General features: G+C 41.8%; 1 protein-coding gene across 2 annotated transcripts in view; it reads right to left on the bottom strand.

The window, feature by feature from the left end:
• Positions 1-5194, bottom strand: part of ACVR1 (activin A receptor type 1) — a 131368-nt gene extending 126174 nt beyond the window's left edge. The window contains exon 1 of one of the 2 annotated variants that reach the window (XM_070767663.1): positions 4681-5194. The gene's annotated coding sequence lies outside the window, so the exon portion shown is untranslated. The remainder of the gene's footprint in view (positions 1-4680) is intronic. The other variant, XM_019972459.2, reaches the window with a different exon arrangement.
• Between the last annotated feature and the right edge of the window lie 20600 nt (positions 5195-25794).

The following is a 25794-nucleotide window of genomic DNA, read 5'->3' as shown; positions in this document are numbered from 1 at the left end:
GTCAAATGCCAGCATGAGTACTGAAGATGGCCAAACACTAGAAGAATGTCAGAAGGTAAAATCCAGGAAGCACATGCTTGCAATGAAAGCACTCTGAGCCCTAAAGGATTTGGTTCTCCCCAAAAGTGTGGAAAAGGACAAAACAGCCAAGACTTAGCCTTATGATCAGAGAGCTGAACTCCTACAAACCCATCAGGACATCTGTGCTAAATAGGTCCCTCTGACCTAGTCCATCCTCCAAAACACAAACTTCAACTGCTGCATGAACTTCCACAAAATCTGGAAAGGCTAAAATTTAAAGTCACTTTCCCAGTCACAGAAATAAAGGTCAAATACCCGGAGCAAACAGTGAAGCAACTCCAATGGGGAAATTGGAATGTTGGTCAGAGACTCAAACCCAAAAATCAAACAACTGAGTAGTGGTGGCTCTGGAAAACAAAGCTCTCATGATCACAGAAGAGTCTTTAGACACATAAACAAGCCCAGATTTCCAGAGACACACAGAAGAGCACAAGAACATTGATCAGTCGTGCAGCTGGTTTGAGTATTGGGGTAGAGGGAAATACATTCATTTCAACTTCAAAAAGGAAGCTGCTGGGCCTCTTAATAATTTTGTGAGCATAAGTTCAAGTAAAACTACCTTCTATCTGAACCAAACGCTGTGATGTGCCAGTCACGCCCACGTGAAGAAGCTCTTCCATAAGTGGTCTTCCCAATAGACAAATCCCGGTTTAGAACTTCTGATTCTTCAACTAGCATGGCAAGCTAGGGCACTCTATGGCTAAGGACTAAAAGAGAAGAGGTAAATCTTCCATTTGGTTCTTCTAAGAGCTGGAGTTGGCTGCAGAAAGAAACAGCAAGTTTTCACTCCAAGAGATCAAAGAAGGCATTTTGTACCAGGAAACCCAATTCAATCCTCATTTCCAGGAATAAAGCCACAGTGCCCAATATTTGCTTGGGAAAATAAAACAGGAGACTATGTGGCCTCCAATTAAAATCTCTTGACAGCTTTATTTCCCAGCCTCACCAGTTTAAGGCTGTGAACATTTTAGCCAGGCACTGATTTAACTTAAATACCAACTCCCCAGTCTGAATGGTCACACTTACCACCAGGTTAAAAAAATGAAAGCGTTTTAACACTTCATGACAGTATTCTTTGCCCCGTCCTGAGCACGAGATGTATAAGACAAGGTGATACTGAGAAGTGCCAGCCTCAGCCCAGCCCATCTCTCCCATGACCGCAGTCAGGAGAAACCACACAGCAGCCTGTGCTATTCTTTTAGTCACGATACTAGAAATGAGTGGAAGCAGGAGAAAATGGGCGGGGGGTGGGCAGAGGGGCTCACCTCCATCTTACTTGGGTATGACAACAATCTTATTTGGGTATGCTTTAAAATTATCACTTGAGTTCTCGTCAATCAGCCAACAGTTCTTGTGTGCCTACTTCACAGGCACCAAGCTAAGTCTATATAGTGCAGGGAAATATTCCCCAAGTAATCATTATGTTAATAGTTATGTGTTTAATTTTCTTAATCTTTTTACAAAAAAGTATATATCCTGTATGTAGGTTATAAAGTCTAAAAATAAAATCAGCACCCATGAACCCATCACTCAATCAAAAACCAGAATATCAACCAACACTGTATCTCATCTACCTACCTCCTCCACCCCACCCATATCCCCAGGTGCCTGCAGCGCGCGCGCGCACACACACACACACACCCCACACGCGCGTGTGCACACACACCCCACACACCCAGGAATTCATTATCCAGAACATGAGTTTCAATCTAAGTGTCAATGCATCTTTAGGATTATCTCCTAATAATTATAAGTGAGTTGGCTTTCCAAATACAGCAGTGATATACTGTTTCTTCTTAAAAAGCGGTGTCTTTAAGGCTTTTTTTTTTTTTTTTAGGTAAACTGCTGCTTTAAAGAGAAATACTAACAGACTAAGCGAGACAGACTTAATTATGGTAAACTCATGACGACAGTGTACAAATGAATTAAATTTGGCAAACACTGGCAAAAACAGCCGAGAACATGGGTTCCAGCATCCCACAAACTCCTGGTTCAAATCCTTACTCCACCCTTGATGAGCTCTACAGCTTAGGGCAACTCAGTTTTGCCAAGCCACAATTCTTTATTGTAACGGAATGGAATAATAATAATAAAACATATGGTTGTTGTGAAAATATAATGAAAAAGTGTGTGTAAAGATCTGAGCACACTGCCTGGCACACATCCAGTCCCCTCCTCCCCAAATCATCATATCTGTCATTAAATTCACTCAAAACATATCAAAGGATTTTGCCACCACCAATAGTTTGTATTTCCCTAATTTCTAACATGTAAAAATAAATCAAGAGGCAGGGATCCAACAGCCGAACAGTCACAGAGGACAATTCCTAGCCCCAGCTCGTTTGCCTAAAATTATAGTATACCCTCATTGATTCCATCTCCACCTTGTGACCTTGAATAGCAGGATCATTTTTCAAATCCACTTCTGCCCCGGCCCTTCCTCCCAGAGAAGGCTGGACTACTCAATCCAATCTTACCTAGAAGCCTATTACAATCATCACAGGACTAGTTCTGTGTAATCTAGAGTAAACGAGGCATAGTCTCTCTTTACCGATTCAGTCACTGTTTTCCATTCCACGGACAGGTGCACAAATTTGGCAAATCACTACTTAGAAAAACAATCAGTACTATTAACAGAATTAAATTCCTCACATCTGAAGTTAATTCGTCACATTCTGGAACACGGCATACTCCTCCATCTTTACCCTCCATCATCCTTAGTATCCTTTTAAGTTACTCAGAGGTAACAAGAAACTTATTCGTATTCAAATGATCACTCTGTTCCAGGGTACAAAAGCTGTAAAACCACTACCTATATCAAGTTTTATCTAAAACTACTCTCTCCACTTCAAGTAAATCTCACCCATACTGAAGAGAATGAACCCATCCTGGCCTTTGTTTTTTCATCTGTCCAGAATTTATTTCAACATCATTAACCACCTTTGAGTATCTTCACAAGGGCTGATGGTAGAAATGTGATTATCCAACACACAATTCCATCAACCTAAGGACTATGCATCTCAGCCTCAAAAGACTTCTGTTTTTTAATTCCAGTATAGAAAACAACTGAATCACGAAAAAAAAGTGGTTTGGTCTCAGAAGCCAGGTGATCCAAATCCTATCTAGGCCTAAGATAACTCCCGAACGACCCCTGTGTCCCCATCAGTAAAATGGGGAAGATCCATGTTTCACACTCAAGCATACTGTAAAACTGGAGGGCGAGGCCAGTGTCTGAGGTCAGCACAAGTCTAGCGTCTGCTGGCTGCCAGAGCCCGGGCCCCCAGCCAGCCACCCACCTCCAGAGACAAGTGCCAGGACATACTATAGTGTTTCCATTTAAGGCCCGCCACTTGGATCAGCCCATCTCTTGAAATTTCTTACCACCACCTTTCCAGGAAGAATTTTTTGGGGGGAAAGGGGAGGTGGTGTCTATTTTTTGCCACCGACTTTCCTTGGGCTGTCAGAGCAGTCTGCATCTCTGGAACAGGATTCTTTAAAACCACTGGGCTAGTCTGTGTTTAAATGCCAGGCCTCTTTTCAAAAATATACAAAATGCGGATGAGATCAGTCCCTTCTCTCACGATCTAACTTCCATCACACACACTTCAGAAAAGAAAGCCCAATGAAATTAACAAATCCATTGAATTACTTTCCTACCTCTCTGCCAAAGCCACAGTAAGCTCAACTTTTTAACCAAGACTTTTCTTCTGCTACTAAGTGGAATGTTTTCTTCCCTAAGGAGCTTCTTCTACAGCTTCTCTCCCATGCAAGGAGCGTTCAAAACTCCAGAGGGAAAAAAGGCGGGGGGCGGGGGGCGGGGGGCGGGGGGGGGGGGTCGGGGAAGATTGGGAGACCTATCTAGCACAAACTGGACAGAGCTGAAACAGTCTAGAACCCGACGGAAGTGAGTGCTTCCAGCACGGCAGAGGCCCACCTCTCTCCCCAGAGCATCCACGGCTCCGGCCTCACTGTTTTGGTTACAGTGTTGAAGGAAGGGCTTTAAACTTGGCAAAGTACCGTGCAACATCTGTAACCACATTTGCCTTCTGGGGATCGGAAGATGAATCCCACATTCCTGGCTTTGAAGCTTTTTGAAACTGCAGCTAGGAAGAACGGAGGGAGGGAGGGAGGGCGTTGAGCAGAGTTTATTGGCTGTCTCTCCAGCAGAAAATTCCTCTTGGAAGAGACGGATATTTTGAGGGTGGGGGTGATTTGCCCATCCCTTGACTCTCTACCAAGCTCAGCTGGGAAGGTGAGCCCCGTGGTCAGGCGGCCAGATCGATTTACAAGTCAGAGGCGCACACCCTGAAGGAGTTCACTACAGGCACACACACTGCAAACCCGAGACCACCCCACTCCATGCCTCTGCCCTCTCCCACATCCCACCAGCAGTTCAGGCCCACAGCAAGACAGTTTTGTTCCGCGGCTGCTTCCCCCACCGAGAGTGAATCGGCTTGGGGGGAGAAAGGAATGAAAGCGAGGGGGAGGCACCGCAGACGCCCACCCTCCCACCCCCAATTCCTGCCCCTTTTCCCGGTAGGTTCTCCCCTCCCTCGGTCCCCCGGGCTCCGGCTGGCGCGGCGGGCGACCTGCCCTCACCTCTTGTCCGGCGGCTGCGGGGGGCTGAGCCGGGGGGAGGCGGAGTGCTAGCCAGCCGGGCGCTGCAGGTCGGCGCGGGGCGGGGCGGGGCGGTGCAGCCGGCGAGGGAGCCCGGAACTCCGCGGGGCTGAGGGCCGGCGGCCGTCCCCGAGCGGCGGCGGCGGCAGCGGCGGGCGGGTGCCGGGGGGCCGGGTGCTTTCCAGCCCTGGGGCCGGTGCGGCTGGCCGAAGAGCAGCCTGGCAGCAGCGGCGGCGGCGGCGGCGGCGGCAGCGGCAGCCACCCCGGGGAAAGAGCCGGGGGAGGGAGGGGAGGCGGGGTGAAGAGGAGGCGGAGGAGAAGGAAAGGGAGGAGGGCGGGCGGAATAAACTTCCCGAGGCGCCGCGGCACGGGCTGGGAGGACGGCCGCGGGCGGGGCGGGCCGGATGGGGGCTGGCCCGGGGGGCAGTCGCGGGGGGACGGTCACTGAGAGTAGAAAAGTTCCCCCAGCGCCGAGGGGCAGGCTGCGGCGGCGGCGGCTGCAAAGAGCCGGAGCCGGAGCGGGAGGAGCGGGAGGAGGAGGAGAAGGAAGTGGCTGCGGAGCGCTCGGCCAATGAGTGTCTGGAGCTGTGATTAACCAGGCAGCAACACATCATTTCCTCCCGGCGCGGATCCAGGGAGCCGGGAGGGAGAGGGAAGACGGCGGGGCGGGGCCGTTCCCGCGCCCCCTGCAGGCGCCCGGCCGGGGGCGAGCCCGCCGAGCCCCGCCGAGCCTGGCCGAGCCGCCCCTGGCGCGCCTCTGGCTGTCTGGCCGGCCCGGAGGAGGCTGCGAGCGCGCCGCCTGCGGGGCTCTTCGGAGGCGGGGAGGCGGCGGGGCAGGCCCAAGACGGGCTCCTGCGGCCGGGGTGGGAGGCGGAGAGGCCGCGCGGCGGGGTGAGTGCCCAGGTAGGCGCGGGCGGAGCCGTCTGGACAGCTCCCGGGGGGTGAGCGGGGCGGGCGGGCCGACTGCCTCCCAGCCCGGGACTGCGGGCGGCGCGCGGCTGGACTCCGACTTAGGCTGGATGTACAGGGAAAAACCTTGGCATTCTCACCCAGGCCATTTCTGACCTGCCTTCAAATCCCCTTCCACTTTGCTCATTTTCTCGCAAGGTCTGGGGTTATGCAAGAGCTTGCCATTTTCGCAGACCGCCTCCTTAGGAATAAAAATATGCATTTGGGGCGGGGAAGGGGGGGAGGGCGTCGGGAGCGGGGGGCGCTGGTGTTCTGCGGTAATCTAGCCCTGTCCTAGGCGCCATGGGAGCTTACAGTGGAAAGGAAGGAACATTCCCCGACACAGAGAGGTTGACAACCCCGGTCCTTAGATACACAAAACACTCCAGTGTGCTAATATTATCCAGAGCATCAAAAAGGCATGTGAGGATCAAATTTTGCACGGTGCCTGATGAGTATAAGGAAAGCACTAAGCCATTTTCTCTGCCCTCCAGAAGTTTACAATGTAGTCCTATTACAAAGCCAAATAAAAGCAAGAAAGCAATAAATGGTAATACCATAAAGTATTTTTATCTCTACAGGTTCATTCATGCAGCAGGCATTACTGGGTGACTGCGGTACTGGAGAAGGTTGCAAAGAAAATGGATGATCTGGTCCCTGCGGGTCAGGGGTTTACAATCTAATTAGAAACACAAGGCAAATATACATGAAACCCCTAGAAAAGAATCCCCAGGTATAATATAAGCAAGAAGATGCAGAAGGAAAAGGGCTTTGTACCTGTATAATTGGTGGGAATTTGGAGAGGAAACTCCAGGTCAATCAAGCATGTGTGCCTGTATGTACCCACCTCCCTCTGTAGAACAGTGTGGCAGGGACGTCAGTGTCTTTGGCTGAAGCATCATCCCTGCCACTTAAGACCTTTGTGACCTTGGGCACATTTTTACCCTCTTTAAGAAGGGAGTACAACCTGTCTCAGGAGGTTTGTTGCACGATTCAAATGACATTACACACATGTGGGAGCTTCTGAAGCTTCTGTGTAAATATTTCTCAGTCGGGTCCGTTTAGGGAGTCCTCATGTTACTAACCTCTTCAGGTAACCTTTATAGTATGCGGTAGGCTGTAAGGGGCTTCCCTGGTGGCTCGGTCCATAAGGGCAGGGACCAGGCTTGGTTGTGCCCACAGTGTATCATCATGCCTATCAGACTGGCATATGTGAGTACTCAATAAAGGTTTGCTGAATAAGTCAATAAATGAACTAATGAATCCCATTATGATCTTAACTCTTCCTTTTATCTCTTCCTTCATAGTGGTGTTTTTGTATGGCTGGCTCAACGCAGAACCTTCTACCTTAACCCTCATGTAAACTAAGTTGTATTCCAGGAGACTCTCTGGGAGGATCCTGGGTAGTTATTTGTGGCCTTGTAACATAGATAGGTTGATTGAGAGTGTGTGTGTGTGTATAAGAAGAGGATACACTAGGATACAGCCCTTCAAACAAGCCCCACTAACACAAGGATACAGTCCAGATACAGTCGTTTGGCTTGGATATCTTAATCCAGGCTTTCTCAGTGTTGGTGCTGTAGACATCTTTGGCTTTGGCTGGATAATTATTGTGGGGTGCTGTCCTGTGCAGGGTAAGAGGTTTTACAGCACCGTTGACCTCTATCCATTAGAGGTAAATAGGACTCCCTCCACAGCCATGACAACCAAAAATGTCTATTGTGCTCTGTGTGGGCTCAGACACTCAGTCGTCTCTGACTCTTTAAGACCCCAGGTACTGTAGCCCGCAGGCTCCTTCTTCCATGGGATTTTCCAGGCAAGAATACTGGAGTGGGTTGCCATTTCCTAATGTCCTGGGAGGGTACAGGGAGGTGAAATCACTGTCCATTGAGAACCATAGCTTACTCCAACATCTAATCCACTGATTTAACTGGTGGAAAATCACACCAGTAAAGTAACTTGGAGGAAATACATCTTCTGTTGGTCTAAGATTTCCAGATCTCCTCCATCGTATGTTTCAAGGAGCACGACTCTTGTTAATTAATTGCCTGCTGCATTGTGAATTGGCAACTCTTCTGTTTTCTGCATATCCTCCTCCTTTACGCCCAGATCAACATGTTCATTTCTAAAAGTCAACAGCTTTCAAAAACTATTAGGAAACAGTCTTGAGCAACCTAAGAGTCGTGTACAATATTTTCCTTTAAAATTGGGGGAATTTATTACACAAAATTCTGCAGAGTGTAAGTAATATAGACTATAAATTGTAAATTTTTAGAAATGATTTCATTTAAAATTACTATGTAATTCCATTGAGTGATTTTTCTCTCATCTTGAAGCCATTACTTTTTGGCTCCAAGTGAGTTTTCCTTTCATAATGGTATGAAGGAACATGTCTTATTAAAACCTATAAAGCAAAAATCAGCTTAGTTATTTATATCAACTTTCAGAAGCAAATTCTTTAGAAGTATATTGGTGGGATGTTTGAGCTGGTGTTAATGAGAATCATGATGGATTGATGTGCTGAAGTTCAATTTCCAGAAGTTTCTGAAAGAAAAAGATTAATGGTTGAAGGAATGAATAAACAAATTCTAATAAGTCTGTTCATTTGGTTTGGACATGTAGAACCCGCCCCCCCCCTAAAAAAATCCCTGCTTCCAGCAGGCAATAGTACTGGGTTTACAATGTGAGTAGACATTTTTGTTCAGCAAGGCAATATCATCTGTCTCATTAAATAAAGTTATTTCAAGCATTGGTTTTACAGTTTTGTTCATACTTAGTTTGGACTTTACAGCTGTGTAACAGTTACAAGCATATGGAGATTAGTTTACATCTAGTTTGGTGGTTGTTTACATTTAAGTTGAGCATTGAAAGCTAGGTAGGCATAATAGCTTAGAAAAAAGGCAACGTTTGAGGACTGGATGTGGTTTATGGCATAGCGATTCTCCAATTTTGTTTTGGTAAACTGGAACTGGGACACATATTCTTAGCGGATCTCCAAGTTGTCTATGAACTTTGTTCTTTTGCTTCAGTTATAATTTTTTTTAAATTGATGTCATATTAAAGTAATTAATATGCATATTCTGGATCTTATGTCTGTCATGCAACCATGATTCCACTACCATTTTTCGCTATGTACCTTTCATGTAGTTTATTTAAATGAAATTTTATAAAACTTATTTAAGATCTGTGAAGGTCTGTGGAACTGTTTTCCTCTTAAATGTGTCCGTACATTACTCAAGTGTGAGAAATGCTGACCAAACTGCATCTTTACTATTCCTAGAGAATGATAAATTCAAAGACCCTGAGATCTGGAATTTAGTCCTAATCCTGAGGCCCATAAGAAACCAGTTAACCAGTATTATGTTCCAAAGATTGAAATGACTGGATCAGAATAGTAAGGGGTGGAAAGGAAATCTTAACCTGAAAGGGTCACTAAAAATCCTGTCATTACTGGCACCCTTTTCCTCAAACGGTAAACATTTAACCCATCAGGACAGATACTTGTTTATCTTCCAATTAAACTTTGACAGGTGTATGAATGACTCATTAACTGTACATTTCTTACAAGACTTTATTGACCATCCACCATATTCAAAGAGCTGTGGGAGCTATAGCCACTTCCCATTTAGGAAAGTTCATCCAGTCACTCCGGGCACAGCAGGTTACAAGCAACCAGTGCTCAGCTATGAGCCAACCATATGATAAAAGAGGCACTACCAAACCGTTGCAGAAAGAAAGATTATTCATTAAACGGTGTCGAGGCACTTGGACAAAATCCTGTTATTGCGTCCTCTCACACTATTCCTGAAAATATTTCCAGAAGAAATAAAAAAGCTTACTTTTTAAATTATAAATTAACTCAGAGCAAATATAGATAGATACCTTTGGATGGAGATAGGACTGTTTTTTTTTTGGCCGCAGCATAGGGCTTGCAGGATCCCAGCCCAGGGATCCAACCCAGGCCCATGGCAGTGAAAGCACCAAATCTTAACTGCTAGACCACTAGGAAATTCCCGGAAAGGACTTTCTAAATAAAAGCTATGGAAGAAATTTAAAAGATTGGTTGAAAAATAATAATAATAAATAAATAAAAATAAGAAAGATTGGTTGGCTTGACTATGTAAAATTTTTCCCCTAAAATGTTTTAGGGAATAACCAAACAAAATAAAACCATGGGGGAGCCAAGCAGTTAAGCTACCTACAACATACACTCAAAAGGATTAAAATGTGTTTTTTGGTGTGTTCTGGCTGCTCTGAGTCTTGGCTGTTGCTTGCAGGCTTTGCCTCGTTGTGGCGAGTGGGGCCTGCTCTCTAGTTGCTGTACACGGGCTTCTCATTGCGGTGGCTTCTGTTGCAGAGCACAGGCTCAGTAGCTGTGGCCCACAAACTTAGTTGTCCTGGGGCACTGGCAGCTGAATTCTTAACCACTGGACCATCAAGGAAGTCTAAACTCTTTAATATATTAAAAAAAATTTTTTAATAAATATATTTTAAAAATTAAATTTAAAATTAAAATTTAAAAATTAATATATTTAAAAATTAAAAATATCTAAATTCTTTAATATATTAAAAAAACTTGAAAATTAACAAAATGTACCTTTTAATAGAAAGTTGAGTAAATGTCATACTAGATAAGGAAAAATAAAATTTTACATATGAATATTAGGAAAAAAGTTCACTCTAAAAATTGAGATGGAAGAAGGCAATGGCACCCCACTCCAGTACTCTTGCCTGGAAAATCCCATGAACGGAGGAGCCTGGTGGGCTGCCATCCATGGGGTCACTAAGAGTCAGACACAACTGAGCGACTTCACTTTCACTTTTCACTTTCATGCACTGGAGAAGGAAATGGCAACCCACTCCAGTGTTCTTGCCTGAAGAATCCCAGGGACGGGGGAGCCTGGTGGGCTGCCGTCTATGGGGTCGCACGGAGTCGGACATGACTGAAGCGACTTAGCAGTAGCAGCAATGCAAATAAAACTAAGATAAAATGTTTTATACAATTTGTTAGCAATTGAGCATATTCTCTAGTGGTAAGATTGACTTTATAAAGGACATTTAGTTGCTATGGAGAGTGTAAACTGGAAAACAGTTTCTTGAAGATAATTGATGTGTATCAAACACCTTAAAAATATTTATACCCAGATACTTTAATCCCGTTTCAGGAATTTATTCTATGAAAATAATCATCAATCACACAAAGATTTATATAAAAGAATGATCATCATCTATTAATTTTGGAAATGCAAAAAATAAAGCATAAGTTGAAAAAATAGGATACAAAGATAGTATTCCAATCCCATGATATTATAAACACATGAATCCCTCACACTCACATATACACTAAGATGAAAGACCAGAAGACAATTTTTTCAGATGTGTAATAATAGCTTTGAATCATGGATAGGGTCGACTTATTTTCTTTTTTACACATGTCTGTGTATTCTAACTTTTCTATATTTCATAAGCAGAAATAATCATTATAAAAATAGAAATGCCTATATTTTTAAAGGGTCTGACAGTCATGGGACAAACCTAACTGGTGAGGAGTATATGTGGACTTGTATGTGTGAAGTGGGAGTTAGGAATTAGAGAATAGAATTCAAATTAGGCATTTTTGTGCTCTGCTAGTAGGTCCATTTCTTTCCGAAGAGAATTTCTCAGAGATCTCAGAGCCTTATCTCATTCTTTGCTTGCATCTCAGTCTCCTTGTGACTCATTTCCTTACAACCTTGAGGGCCATCAAGGGCTATCAGCCATCAGCCCTGTTCTTGGTCTTGCTCACATTCTGAAGCTGCTTGAGTTTCTAGTTCCCTTCAGCCAGTTCAGTCGCTCAGTCGTGTCCGACTCTTTGCGACCCCATGGACTGCAGCACGCCAGGCTTCCCTGTCCATCACCAACTCCCGGAGTTTGCTCAAACTCATGTCCATCAGGTCGGTGATGCCATCCAGCCATCTCATCCTCTGTCGTCCCCTTCTCCTCCTGCCTTCAGTCTTTCCTAGCATCAGGGTCTTTTCCAAGGAGTCAGTTCTTCTCATCACGTGGCCAAAGTATTGGAGCTTCAGCTTCAGCATCAGTCCTTCTGATGAACATTCAAGACTGATTTCCTTTAGGATATCTAATTCCCTTAACTACAGTTAATTTAGCTACATTGTGGAGATTTGGATTTTTAAAAACTACTTCCGTGGATAAATGCCCTCAGGACAACCAAATTAATTTCTTCCTCCAATTAAACGGTATATTTTGAACATAACTGTGTAGCTCTTGGTAGAATTCAGCATTACAGTGGCTTTTCATTTTTAAGGAACATCCCTTTGCCTGACTGGTCCCTCTGAACATTGGCATCATGAAGACATTGTCATGAATAAGAAATCAAATTAATTTTCCAAGTCCTAGTATAGCCCCACTCTACCAATTTCTAAAATCCAAAGGCTTCCTTTTTATTAACCTACTTTTGTTTAATGAAACTCCAGAGATCAGCTGCTAAGGTTAATTACATATAGCGGAGGACTAGCTGTGTGACCTTAGGCAGGTAACTTCTAGATTTCAGAATCTAGCTTCTCCTCCAGAGTAAACGTGAGGGGTGAGTTGCATTTCAGAGGTTTCTCGGTTTCAAAATTCCACAACTCAAGTTAGAATTACTAAGAAGCTTAATATGTGAAGTTGCTGATGCTGTGTTTGACATTTTGAGAATGAAGCGCTTAAGATTCTCTAGGAACTGTCCAAAGGCCATTGGGACTGGAATGAAAGGAGAATATCCTGAAGTGACCATAGAGGACTGGCCCATTCTTGCAGGTATCCCAAAATCAAGCCAGGGAAGTAATGAAGTGATTAAAGGGTTGTTTTTTTTTTGTTTTTTTTTTTAAATATTTTTATTTATTTGACTGCACCAGGTCTATCTGCGGCATGTGGGGTCTACTTCCCTGACCAGGGATCGAACCTAGGTCCCCCTGCTTTGGGAGCACAGAGTCGTAGCCACTGGACCACCAGGGAAGTCCCTGATTAAAGGGGTTTAAGCAAAGGAGTGAGTGACAAGTTTGCTTAAGGTCATTAATCATTCCACCCAAGACATCTATGATCCTTTGTTGACAAGATTTTTCCCCTAATAATTATTTTGTTTTTTAAAAAAAAGATACAAAGTATGCAAGTACAAAAGGATATATTGTATAAGGAAATGCAAATTTCAGAATCACCAGTTTCCCAGTCACCCACCCTCTTAATACAGAAACTCTGTAAACATAGCAAAACTACACGTGCTCTCTTTTGCTTTAACACAGATCATAGCATGCTATACACTCTTCTGTCCTTTGTTTTATCACCAAACCAATAATACCAGTTCCCACTGATAAATAGTCTTTGCTATTACAAAGAAGTCGTTTCAACCAGTTTTAGTACTGTTTTTGTTCTCCTCTTCAAGTAAGCAAAGACTCACAGAAGTCTAAAATTGGAAGGGACCGAAAATCTCATCTAGTCTCAGCTCTGCCTTTTATAAGGAAAAAGTTTGTTACCAAAAAGTCATGTGATTCCTCAAGGTCTCAGCTCCTTAAAGTAAGGCTGGATTCAGAACTTGGTTGTCCTAATCATCTTTAGGTCCCTTTATACTTCTTGATTATAAAGTAATACTTGTTGCAGTTAAAAGTGCTTTTTAAGTGATATGCATGGTAAGATCTGATTTAATCTTTAAGCAGATATGTATGAGCACAGAAATGAGTTTGGAAGGCCATGCTTTAATAAGATGCTGTCAGTGGTAATCTTGGCAATGCAGGCAGCAAGTTTATGAGGTATAAATCACATACCATACAATTAACCCATTTAACCCATGTGAGTGTACAATTCAATGGTTTTTAGTATATTCGCAGATTTTTACACCTATCACTACAATCAATTTTAAAACATTTTCATTATCTCCAAAAGATACCCTGAGTACATTAGCTGTCCTTATTTACATTTTTTATTCTTATGTTGTATTTCCTAAAAATTTTGAAGTAACTGGTACTGTTATAATAAAAATACATCTATTTGAAACCAAAATAAAACAATGCAATATTCACTGTGAAAATATACAGAGGAAATAGAAAGAAAAAAAATTTTCAAATAAGAAGAAATCACTTAATTGTACTATTTCTAATATAAAATAGATATAATATTTCGGATAATGTTCTCTTGGTCTTTTCTGTGCATATTTATCTATTACAAGGAAATAACATGGTTTACTCTTACTCAGTTATATCCGAGCATTTTCTCAGGTCAGTAGATACTCTCTGAGAGTGGTTTTTGAGTGATTTAAGACCATGAGTCCATCTTACCACACCTGTTGGTGTCTTTGTCACCATACCCTCTATTATCCTTGCCAATTTGGGAATTTAAAAACTTCTAGGTTTTAATTTGCATTCTTTTAATTGCTAATGAGGTTGTACCTTGCTCATAAATATATCAACTGTATTTTTTCAATTTTCTTTTTATTTAATGCCCTTTACCTATTTTTCCATTGGAATGTTAGTGTTATTTTTATTGATGAGAATATAAAGAGCTTTCTATTTTCCTTTCCTATTGAGCACTGACCAGGTAGAAATTCCAACCTATAAACAAGTTTTAAAGATTAACTTGGTTTCCACTTATTATTTCCCAGATTTTTTCAGTGGGACTGGCTGCTTTTCTTTAAAGGGACTCTTCCTTTCTATTTTACTAAAGAAATAACTAAGAATGAGGGGCAGTCTGTGAAGTTCCTTGCAGTTTGATGAAACAGTTCACCAATTTCATTCTAAAGCTCCACAAATAATACCTTATTTACTACTAGTAATATAAAAACTATTTTAATAAGCTAAGATTTTTCTAAGTAGCCAGGTAAGTTACGTTGAGTCAAGTTCACCCACCCTTATAAAAGGTAACATCAACACTTTGCCAAGTATACTAGGGTATGTGGAATGCACTTAAGGCTCACTCCATTTTTCTTTTTGACAACCATGAGTTTTTAAGCCAGCGAACAGTCTGAATTTTTTGTGTTTGATATTAACTTTTCCTATTGACTTATCGTTGATTCACAGTGTTGTGTTAATTAACAGTCTGAAGTTTTAACTATGACTCAATTCCCCCAAGTGCTTCACCACAGAGTACAAAAGGTTACCAAATCCTCCAGTTTCTAACCTAGAGATCCAATGTGGAATGAAAAAAGTAAACCTATCACTCTTCAGCAGCTAAAGACGTTATACTCATCAGTATAACTTGGAAAGGAAAAGAAACACATAAGCAGCAAGGAAAAGATATTGATGACAACGATTATTCCTGGATAGAAAATGGTCACATAACCCATTTGGTAAAGAGAGAGGAAAAAGGCAATTTATTGATCTGAATGAACACACAGCAAAGGCTATTCCATACAACCTCTCAAAGAGCTGAGATGAGCTTTCAATTTAGAAAAGCTTACTCTATTGCTGGTAAAGGTTGGGGTTCCCTGTTGGCAAATCAAACAAAGATTTGTTGACAAATCAAATGTTCATCAGAAGGTCTTCTACTGTGAACTGTCTGCTTCTACTTAATTTTCAGTTTTATGTATTAGGCACCAGTAAATTTAATACTCAGAACACAGCCCTAGTTATTAATAGGTACTATTTGTTTTTTAAAATCAAAACAAAAACCACTTTATTATTTTTACAGTGATCATTGATTAGCCTTTGAAACAGAATGATGGAGTCTTCTATTTTGAAAAGAGTTTAGAAAAATGTAGTACAGCCTCCACTTATCTTTTCTTGTTGTTTTTCAATTTTTTTTTTTTTTTAGGATTTCATGATGCTATAGTTTCTTTTTAAAGAAAACTTTCAAACATAAAAGAAAAAAATAGAATAACAAACCCCATAAACCTATTGCCTGGTTAAGCAACCATCAAGATGAGGCCAGACTTGATTCATTTATTTCCCATGCCCCCTTACACACCCTTTTTTTGGTGGGCAAGGGAAAGAAGTATTATTCAGAAGTAAACTTCAGCTGTCATATCATTCTATTCCTACTTTTTAAGCAAGTATCTCTAATACATAGGGACATTTTTTTACCCAACCATAAGGCAACTATCACACCTAACAAAATTAATGACTACTTGGTATATCTCCCTTTCAGATTCTGATTGCCTAGATTTTCTCAGAAAAGTCTTTCATCAAATCATGATCCAGACAATGCCTGCTTATATCATTTAGTTATTTGGCCTATTATTAAGTCTTTTAATTTTGAGATCATTTAATCCTCCCTCCATACCCCACTCTGATATATGGATGTGAGAGTTGGACTATAAAGAAAGCTGAGCACTGAAGAATTGATGCTTTTGAACTATGGTGTTGGAGAAGACTCTTGAAAGTCCCTTGGACTGTAAGGAGATCCAATCAGTCCATCCTGAAGGAGATCAGTCCTGAGTGTTCATTGGAAGGACCGATATTGAAGCTGAAACTCGAATACTTTGGCCACCTGATTTGAAGACCTGACTCATTTGAAAAGACCCTGATGCTGGGAAAGATTGAGGGCAGGAGGAGAAGGGGACCACAGAGGATGAGATGGTTGGATGGCATCACCGACTCAATGGAAATGGGTTTGGGTGGACTCCGGGAGTTGGTGATGGACAGGGAGGCCTGGTGTGCTGCAGTACATGGGGTCCCAAAGAGTCAGACATGACTGAGTGACTGAATATGATATGCAGATGACACCACCCTTATGGCAGAAAGTGAAGAGGAACTAAAAAGCCTCTTGATGAAAATGGAAGTGGAGAGTGAAAAAGTTGGCTTAAAGCTCAACATTCAGAAAATGAAGATCATGGCATCCGATCCCATCACTTCATGGGAAATAAATGGGGAAACAGTGGAAACAGTGTCTGACTTTATTTTGGGGGGGCTCCAAAATCACTGCAGATGGTGACTGCAGCCATGAAATTAAAAGACGCTTACTCCTTGGAAGGAAAGTTATGACCAACCTAGATAGCATATTCAAAAGCAGAGACATTACTTTGCCAACAAAGGTCCGTCTAGTCAAGGCTATGGTTTTTCCTGTGGTCATGTATGGATGTGAGAGTTGGACTGTGAAGAAGGCTGAGCACCGAAGAATTGATGCTTTTGAACTGTGTGTGTTGGGGAAGACTCTTGAGAGTCCCTTGGACTGCAAGGAGATCCAACCAGTCCATTCTGAAGGCGATCAGCCCTGGGATTTCTTTGGAACGAATGATTCCAAAGCTGAAACTCCAGTACTTTGGCCACCTCATGCGAAGAGTTGACTCATTGCAAAAGACTCTGGTGCTGGGAGGGATTGGGGGCAGGAGGAGAAGGGGATGACAGAGGATGAGTTGGCTGGATGGCATCACCAACTCAATGGACGTGAGTTTGAGTGAACTCCGGGAGCTGGTGATGGACAGGGAGGCCTGGCGTGCTGCAATTCATGGGGTGGCAAAGAGTCGGACACGACTGAGCGACTGAACTGAACTGAACTGAGCGACTGAAGTGAACTGAACTGAACCATACCCCACCCTCACCCAGGTTTGTTATTGTTGGTCATGGTGGTAAGTGAAGTTGATGCCACTGATTTGTTGATGAAACCAGGTGACTAGGTTCCACTTCCATTTTACTTTTTAACTGGAGGAGAAATAGAGGCTTAAAGAATTTGAGTGAGTCTCCCGCAAAGAGGTAGTTAATCAATATAGAGCAGAATTCAGAGCTCCTAACCCCATCCTATCATGCCCTTTTCCCATACATAATGTTGTTATGCTGTTTTACAATATCTATGACTTTAATGTTCTAGTGGTTCAGAACATACTAAGAACATTTTAAGCTTTATTTCTTTTGGGATTATTTACATTTAAAATTCCTACTATTTCCCAAAAGTTAGTCAGGATTTAGAATTTGCAGCTTGTGTTTCCCCAATGCCTGGTCCATTGTAGTTACTCTATAAATGTTACTTTCTGAAAATATACCAAAACTCACTGAAAGACTTAAGTTTTCAAAAATTCCAAATAAAATAGAAACTCATAGCAGACTAATAAAAAGTATAAGTGCTTTGAATCTGAAACAAAGTTATTCAAACAATAATAAAATGCACCAAAAATTAAGATCAGGCATTAAAACTTAGAAAATGTCAAAAACAAATTGATTTATGGAAACTTATTTTAGTTAAGCAGGACTTAGATTTTTCTACTGGTGATACAATCAGTACATGAAGTAAAACATGATCATTGGTAGTTTATATGTTCTCAGGAAGCATGAAGGTAGAGAGGGCACAGGGAAATGAAGGCCAAAAACACATCTTCTTTCATCCCTTTCTTAGAGTCTCCAGAGAAGATGGAGAGAAGAAACAAAACTTAAATCCATTTTAATGGCTCCAGCTTTGTCCTTTTTAACAAGTCAACCAACAAATCATTTTTTTTAACCAGTTTTAGCTAATAAAGACTTTTATTTGCATATGCTGTTTGCAGTCTTCCTGCGTTCAAGAACTCTGATTAGGAATTGTTACTTTCAAACACCACAACTTCCTCACATAAAAATGAAGAATTCTTGGCCACATTTTCCCCTCCATCTTCATAAGGCTGTTAAACAGGGGTCATCTACCACTCTCTGGAGTTTATTTCAGTTCTTAAGTATATCTGAAGTGATTTAAAAATATTTGTTACAGTAGAATATTCATGGTTGCTGCTGAATATGTTTTTCTTTCTTTCTTTTTTTCTGAGAAGGAAGGAGAAAAACACATTGTTTGAAAAACATGTTTTTAAAATAATTTTATAGATTGCAGATTTTGTAAATGATCATGTTAATTGTTGGGAAGGGGTTCCCAACCTTGTTAATGTCCCCTTCGCATTAGGCTTTTGTTCCCCAGCTTTGAATATGTCATTTTCTCCCACAGACTGCATTTCTAGGGGTATAATTGCTGTCTCCATGTAAAAGACAACTCATGTGCATAAATTTCCACTCACTGAAACAAGACTGCCTCCCCTAATTTTAATGCAGATGTGATCCAGGGGGTAGGGTTACACTTACTCCCCCAAGCAAAATGAAACAGATTATACATTAAATATTGTCTTTGGAACCAGGTGCACAGAAACAGCCAATTACCTAGACAGCTCATCACATCCTGATATGTTTACCACATTGTTTTTTGTTTTCTCTTTAAACATTTGGCGAATTATTCTCAGGCTTTCATTTCTTTATAATGAAGAGAATATGCTTATTAATAAGGGCCACTTTTGTGTGATTCACGAACAGTTGACTCACAAAAAGCCTTTAAAACCACGTTTGAAAGTTTCTGAACTGAACTTGAGTTCCTGTGAAGACAAAGCCTTATTACTATGAAGAGGAGCAGTTCTGGCTCTTCTGCTCCTGCTGCTTCTTCTTTTCTACATAACTAATATCTAAAAACAATTTAAAAGAAGAGAAAGGATGTGAATTTGTGAAGAAGAGAGATGGAGGGAGGGTGCTTCTGTTTATCCTTGAGATATTTTATATGGCTCATACTTAAACGTTACAGTATCCATATTAATTTATCATGTTTTGGTCACTGCTCACTCTACCATCTTGAATTTTTATGCATATTATTACTTCTTTGGGGTTTTGAATTCATTGAAAATGCTGATGAATTCAAGAGCTCTTTCAAGGCTGGTTTCTATTATTCCAAGAGAATTTACCACTTCCTAAAAAGGGGCTATATTAGATTTCCAGCCATTAACCTTCCAAAGAAATGTGAAGAAGAAATAGAGTGGCAGCAAAGATGGAATTGGTTAAAGTCAGGGGGCTTTGCCGTGGGCATGCCTGACAGTGGACTGAGGGGAGGGGTGGTTAAGGATAGGGAGGAAGAAGATGCTACTGGAAATTCTAGAGAAAGGCTTAGGGGCAAATGGCCCAGAGATCAACCATCTGCTGGTTGAGTGGTTCCACAGGTACTAATTTGCTGAGAGTCAGTCCTTAAACTGTATACTCTGAACTTCTTTCGGAAGTTAGTTCAATTCAGTCGCTCAGTTGTGCCCAACTCTTTGCGACCTCATGAATCGCAGCACGCCAGCCCTCCCTGTCCATCACCAACTCCTGGAGTTCACTCAGACTCACGTCCATCGAGTCAGTGATGCCATCCAGCCATCTCATCCTCTGTCGTCCCCTTCTCCTCCTGCCCCCGATCCCTCCCAGCATCAGAGTCTTTTCCAATGAGTCAACTCTTCGCATGAGGTGGCCAAAGTACTGGAGTTTCAGCTTTAGCATCATTCCTTCCAAAGAAATCCCAGGGCTGATCGCCTTCAGAATGGACTGGTTGGATCTCCTTGCAATCAGTCCAAGCGACTCTCAAGAGTCTTTTCCAACACCACAGTTCAAAAGCATCAATTCTTCGGTGCTCAGCCTTCTTCACAGTCCAACTCTCACATCCATACATGACCACAGGAAAAACCATAGCCTTGACTAGACAGACTTTTGTTGGCAAAGTAATGTCTCTGCTTTTGAATATGCTATCTAGGTTGGTCATAACTTTCCTTCCAAGGAGTAAGCGTCTTTTAATTTCATGGCTGCAGTCACCATCTGCAGGGGGAGCTCTAAGCAAAGTAGGTGAAAACAGGAGAAATTCTCTATATGTAAACAGTGAAATTGAGTGTAAGCCTTATGTTATTCTTTTTGCTAAACATTTTAGAGAAGATAAAATACATATGTGGGAGTAGAAAAAGAACTTGAAATCATCAAAAATAATAATAATAAGGAAATTCTTCATGTATTGCTATGAACTGAGCTCTTCAACATAGTGATAATTGGGAGGAAAAAAAGGCAATTGGATCATATGCTACCATTTGAGTTTAAAAAGAAGGAGAGATAATACATCTGTATTGGCTAGTATAATTGGACAAAAATTATTGGAGATAGCAGGATGGAGGAAAAAGGAAACAACAGAAAGACAGGGACAGGGTAATATGTTTCACTTCTTTGAAAAGGAAAAAGTTCAGCGTTTAGAGGACAAAAATTGCTAGGTCTGGTGTGAGGTGGTCCTGGTTCTGATTACTGGTTCTAGCACTTTCTGACTCTATAACCTCAGTTTCCTTATCTGCACAATGAGAAGATAATACTGCCTGCCTCATGAGGGAGCTGAAGATATGAAGTGAAGGAACATATAGCCTGCAGTGGAGGAGGTACAGTGCCTGGGATACATTCATTCAGTGCAGGTGGTCACCATTATTCTTAGCAATACTACCACTGGCTTTCTCACAAATGACTGCGTATTTGGGGAAGAGGGTGGAAATGGGTTATGAGAATAATTTACTGAAACAGAGCATCTTCAGCTTTGAAGGAGTTTGCTGAAGGGTTCAATACCATCAAAAGCACTTATAGATCACCTCTCTGCACCTGGCACTCTTCTCTGCAGAATTAACAAATAAGGACCCTTTCCTGAGCTTCATATCATGCACCTCTCTTTTCAAGTTCTGATGGAAAATAGGACACTAATTGGTCTGACTTGGGACAAGCAACAGAAGTGTCAGCCACGGAACTTTTTTGCACTTTTTATTATTTTTAAAAAGTGGGGAGAGAGGGAAGAGAGAGGATAGTTTCCTTACTATCTACATGATTGTAGGCAGCAGGCTGGGTGGCTTTGCCCTGGGCAGGCAGTGAAGGAAATGGTGTTCCTTGCAGATATATAGAAGGTGTAGCTTAAAGGCTCAACTGACCTGTGAATTTAAGGAAGCAGAGAATGATTAAGTGGACACAACCTTGAATTTATGTTCCCCCAATCTGCAAGATTCCACAGATAGACCCTGAGTGGTTCTGAAAACCCAGAAATTATATGCAGAAGTATGTTTGTATATGGTAATATGCATTTTCAGGGGAAATACATAACTTTAATCAGATTCTCAAAGAAGGCTGATCTCAAAAGGATTAGAAGGCCCTGCTAGACTGATGATGATTTTGTGATTCATCCAACATTGGGAACTTGAGGCCTACACAATAAAGATTTTCCTAAGATAAAGAATTAAAAGACCACTGCTCTGCTATGGTTGCTTCCTAAGCTGCTAAACTTGCATGTTTTGCTGTATTCATTTTTATTATTACTTGCTGAATATTCTTCTTTAAATTTGTTCACTTTTTAAACTTAAACGCCTAGTTTAGACTCATCCTGTGCAAAAATATCTGTGAAATCATGGGTATATTGTGCCATTTGCAGTTCTTTTCCTAGTGTATGTTAGACGAAATTTATTACTTTTAAAATTTAAAGATGTTTGTATCATTGCCAAAATCATTTATTGCATGCTCAGAGGTGGGCTTAGGGCATTTTAGAAAACTGTCTCTAAGTATTCTAAAATTCACATCGAGCATTCCATTTTATAGGGGAGCATGAGGCAATTAACGCAACTTATTAGAGATTCTAAGCAAATGGGGGAAAACTTTAAGTCAGGTACCAGGCGATGCTGTATCTGCTAATGACTCGGCCATGCTGTCTATCTCATTGCTATGCAGACAGCTTAAAGAGATTTTCAAATGCTCCCATATTTCCCCACTACCACATAAAGAGAATCAACTAGAGGAAAACCTTGATCAATTTAATACTCTGGTAATGATCCCAGTAACTGAGGAGGGGGAGGGAGGAGCCAGTGAGTTTCTTTCTACTCAAATTCCATCTCATTTTTATTTTCTCTTAATGTTTTTTGAATCCCAAGTTCCAAAACCTGTCCCCTATTATGCAGTGCAAACGAGAACAGATGGGGAAAAGTTATGTTGGAAAGGGCTTTGGAGGGCCACAGAGAAGAGAAATATGACTACTCAATGTGTCACACACCAACTTGCAGCTGCCACCAGCCCTTCCACACGACACACTGCGTATGGAACCAGCCCATGGTGCTTGGAGGAGCAGGCTGACTGCAGGAAGGGAGTGCAATGAAAGAACAGTCGCTTTACTTGTGTTTCCTTGAAAATACGAATAAAGAGCAGAGCAGCAGCACAGCCAACAAAGGAGAAATAAATCCAGAGGCCAGGCGGGAAAACAGTGAGCTGTACCCCCAAGTTTCCAAATGTTAACTGAGAATCAGCTTTATCCTGCCTTTTTATATCAAGCGATGCCTCAGCATTTTTCAAAGTCACATTCAGGGCTTCCCTCTGTCTAGGAATGCTTCCTCCAGAAAGACATGCTAGTTCACATGCATGGTGTGGCCTTCCAACAAGTATTTGTCAGCGCTTACATGGCGCTTATGCGTTCACTAAATATTTCAAGGGCAAGGCAGCTGCTCTGGTTTCAAATGGCAGGTCTGTCAGGTACTAGCTGTGACACCTCAGGAAGTTACCTTCTCTGAGCCTGGGGTCCATCATCTATAAAACAGCTAACATGACTTACTGCTGAGGGTGTTTGTATTCAAGGTAATATATATAAATGTCTGGCACAGGACCCGTGCTCCATAATGGCAACTATTATTACTGTGATGATCAAAAAGCATGGAACATGTTCTCTCTCTCTTCTTTGAATTCAGTATAAAGATAATAAGAATGTGTGTGTATGTGTGTGTGTGTATACACACACATATACATGACTAAGAATCCCTGAGAATCTACGTTGAAAATAATTATAAAGTTAACATGGTTCAAATGATTTGAATCACATGGTGATTCAGGTGAAACAGACATTATCTACAAGCAAATCTTCATGTTGTAAATACCTGCGTTATTAAGTCCTGCAGGGACTTCCTCTGCCACTAGGCCCACCTTAGTAGAGTAAGTGTGTGAAGTCTTCATACCATAGAATACAGTTTTCCTTCCCAGGGTAGTTCATAAATTACCTAGATCAAAAGCCCTATGAGCAGGGAGGGATATTAAAATGCAGTTTCCTGGGCCCACCTCAGACTATAGTTTCAACATCTCTAAGTTATTTTAAATAAAAATGCTGGTGATTCTTAAGCACACTGAAGTTCCAGAACTACTTCCTAAAAAACAGGGCCAACGATAATTCTAAATCTGAGTGATTAATTTCTAGCTACTTTCCCTCTCTCAGCACACAGAGCCAGGTGCACAAATGCAGCAATGGCTTCTGAGACAGCTTTAGGTTTGGCTGGTCCAGCGTCTCTTCCCCCCACCTCTGTTCTCTTGCTTTGCATGGTGTTTAGTTAAGGCCAGACCATCAATACTCTTTGTCCATAGGAGACACTCGCTTGGTTACAGGTTGTCATGAGAGGGTGGCCATACATCCCAGTTTACCTCTGGCAGCTCCAGGTTGCCCAGCATAGTTATTAAAGCACTTCTTTTCATTTTTAAAAGTGTCCCAGTTTGAATGATTAATTACATTATTACCTTAGGTCTAGAGGAACTCTGACTTCACATGTAGGACATGAAAAAGGACTGGCAAAATATCTACGATGTGTTATTCACCAGTAAAAAAGATATGTCTAAACACCATCAGCAACAAGGAGGTGCTTTGGGCTGAAGTGACACAGGAGAGATCAAATAAAATTGTTTTATTTCAATTTATTCTATAAATTAGTATCAAGAAAAGAAAGGTACAGAAAAGCTAGGATTCTAGACTGGTTAATATCTCCCCTCTCACCAAAGCAGATGAACAAAAAACCACAGATCTTGGCACCGAATAGAGTTAGATATTATCTGTCTTTCTGCTTACTGGCTGTGACTCTGGGCAAGTTACTCAATGTCTCCAAACCCCACTTTAATCATGTGTATAAAGGTAATAAACTACTTCAGTTATGAGGATTTCATGATATGTGTATAAAGCAGCTGGTGCCATGATTAGCTAGCTGCTCAATGGTGGCAGTTCTGCCATTAATTCTCTCCATCATGGCCACTCTGCACTGTAGTTCCACCAAGAGATGTGACTTTTAAAGTAATGAGTCCTTGCGAGAGGAGTCATGAGGGCACTGTGGAAATGGGACTAGATTCCTAGATTCCAGTATATGAAAACTTCTTCCTTCTTCTATCTTTCTTTCTTCCTTTTCTGATAAACTTAAAGCCACAAACCTTTTTTTTTTTTTCCTTTGGATAGAAAGAAACTAAAGGGATGAGTAGTAACAGAAGACTGATCAAGAAAGGTATATTTATAATCATGGGTGGGGTGAAAACAAAAGAAGAGAAAAGGAAGGAAAGAAAGAAAGGGAGGAAGAAAGGAAAGAAGGGAAGGTGAAAGAGAGGGAGGAGAGAAAGAAAGAGAAAAGGCGGTGATGAGATATAATCACTGGTCAGCCAAAACCTGACTAGAATTTGGGCTGAGAACTTCTGTAAGGGGTGCGGCTAGATTTGGGGGGTGGCATAGGCGGGGTGGGACATAGTCCATCCTATGGAAATGATGCTACTGTTCATCTAACTGTCGCCTCTCAGCCATCCAGGCTGCTGTTTGGGTGGGCGGGATGGAGAAATACTATTCTGTTAAAACGAAGAGCTTTGAAGTGGAGACCAACACAATCTGGTAGTATTACAGAGCATTATTCACCCTGATGACTCACTCTCTTTGGCTCCTACACAGCAGAGACAAGAAGTAAAATCAGTGACCTTGAAGATGTCAGCCAAGTATAGATCTAGCTGTAAGGCCTGATTTTTCAAATGAACACCTCTGTGTGTGTGTGTGTGTGTGTGTGTGTGTAGATGGAGAGAGGGGGAGTAAAAGTGAAAAGTGAAAGTTGCTCAGTCATGTCCAACTCTTTGAAACCCCATGGACTATATAGTCTGTGGGATTCTCCAGGCCAGAATACTGGAGTGGGTCGCCATTCCCTTCTCCAAGGGATCTTCCCAACCCAGGGATGGAACCCAGATCTCCCACATTGCATGTGGATTCTTTTACCAACTGAACCACCAGGGAAGCACAAGAATATTGGAGTGGGTTGCCTATCCCTTCTCCAGCAGATCTCCCCGACCCAGGAATCAAACCAGGGTCTCCTGCATTGCAGGTGGATTCTTTACCAGCTGAGCTACCAGGGGAGCCTAAAAGAAGGAGAAGGGGAATACATGCTAAAGAGTGTATCCATGAACAATTCTAAAAAGCCAATACAAAAAACTCTTAATATTTAAATAGCTAAGTCAACTAAATAACAAGTACTTACAAAGGAAATAACCATTGTGTAAGTAGTCTCAGCTCAAAGCATTTGAAATGGTAGTTCATTGTGGGAACACTTAAAATAATCTTTCTTAGCTAGGAGTTGAATATGGCATCCAGTCCCAGTCATGGATTCAAATC

This window comes from Bos indicus, chromosome 2, assembly GCF_029378745.1.
Source record: "Bos indicus isolate NIAB-ARS_2022 breed Sahiwal x Tharparkar chromosome 2, NIAB-ARS_B.indTharparkar_mat_pri_1.0, whole genome shotgun sequence".
NCBI lineage: Eukaryota > Metazoa > Chordata > Mammalia > Artiodactyla > Bovidae > Bos > Bos indicus.
Note: the sequence above shows the minus strand (reverse complement) of the source record. Positions and strands in the feature narration are given on the sequence as shown.